The sequence below is a fragment of the Carassius carassius genome, chromosome 24, assembly GCF_963082965.1.
Source record: "Carassius carassius chromosome 24, fCarCar2.1, whole genome shotgun sequence".
NCBI classification, from domain to species: domain Eukaryota; kingdom Metazoa; phylum Chordata; class Actinopteri; order Cypriniformes; family Cyprinidae; genus Carassius; species Carassius carassius.
The window spans coordinates 19196614-19197800 of NC_081778.1; the positions used below are offsets into that span (position 1 = coordinate 19196614).

General features: G+C 39.9%; 1 non-coding gene across 1 annotated transcript; it reads right to left on the minus strand.

Annotated features, from left to right (window-relative positions):
• Nucleotides 1–690: 690 nt before the first annotated feature.
• trnat-ugu (transfer RNA threonine (anticodon UGU)) lies at nt 691–763 on the minus strand. Its single transcript has one exon. It is a non-coding gene; the product is annotated as a tRNA-Thr (tRNA).
• Nucleotides 764–1187: the final 424 nt, after the last annotated feature.

Below are 1187 nucleotides of genomic sequence, written 5' to 3' on the forward strand. Positions count from 1 at the left end.
ACTAGACCAGGGCCATCCTTAGCTGACACGGTCTTTGTGATGACCTTATACTATACTGCACTATAGATCTTATACTAACTATACATAAGTTTGTCACTGTCACTTTGCCATTACTTTGTAACTATGTCACCTACCAGTCATTATTATGTATTAGTAGACTGCTTGATCTCTGTTCAAACATTATTTTGATGGTCCCTCAACAGGCATTCAACTGACTATAAGTAATTTGCAGGTACATATCAACTAAACCTAATCCTAAACCTAACCTAACAGTCCTGTGGTTGGTTTGAGTTCCTGTGTGTGTGGAGCTGAGAAGTGACTGCTGATGGCTTTAGTTTTCAGTATATTACAGTATATAGGACAGTATATACTAAATAGAAATAGGATTCACAGCTGAAAGCCCCTGGTTGGAGCAGCTCACAACGTTGCCGATAAATAAATCGTCTGATTTCACTGTATGATGTTGGTCTGCCTGCTATTTGGTCTCTTCAATAATGACTGTATTTCTCATGCCAACAAGAGCCTGTGTGGAACAAGACCTGGTCTAAAGACATGCATGTCCCAGTTTTCTTCCTTCTGTTAAGGTTGATGTTCATCCAGATGAGCACATTATGTCATGTGGTGTTTAGTCCTAATCAGCTCTAATCCAGTCATTTTCAGAACAGGTCACTTTTCAAAAGGTTTCTAATCTGGCCCCAGCGAGAATTGAACTCACGACCCCTGGTTTACAAGACCAGTGCTCTAACCACTGAGCTATGGAGCCTCACCTGTGCTTGTCATGTCCTTATTACAATATGAAAGGTACTGACAATCGTTGTGCATCTGTAAGGGTGTGCCTGGCATACCAGAAGTGAGCACAAGTCACGTGATCAACTATCCAGTACAGTCCTTCTTACATCACAGACATCAAGTCAGTCATATCACAGGAGGAGCGAGTTATGACATTTTGATTTATGATTTCAAGGTCAAAAAATGTAAACATTTCCCATTATTATCAATGTTGAAAACAGTTGTGCTGCTTAATGTTTTGTTTGAATGTCACGACTTTCACTTTTTTTTCTATTGAAATCTCCTGGTTGGAGCAGCTCACAGTGTTGCTGGTAAAGTCTGTTATTTTACTGATGTTGGTCTCATCAAGGATGACTGTTTTTCCCAACATGAGCCTCATATCAGCAATTCCGAACTAT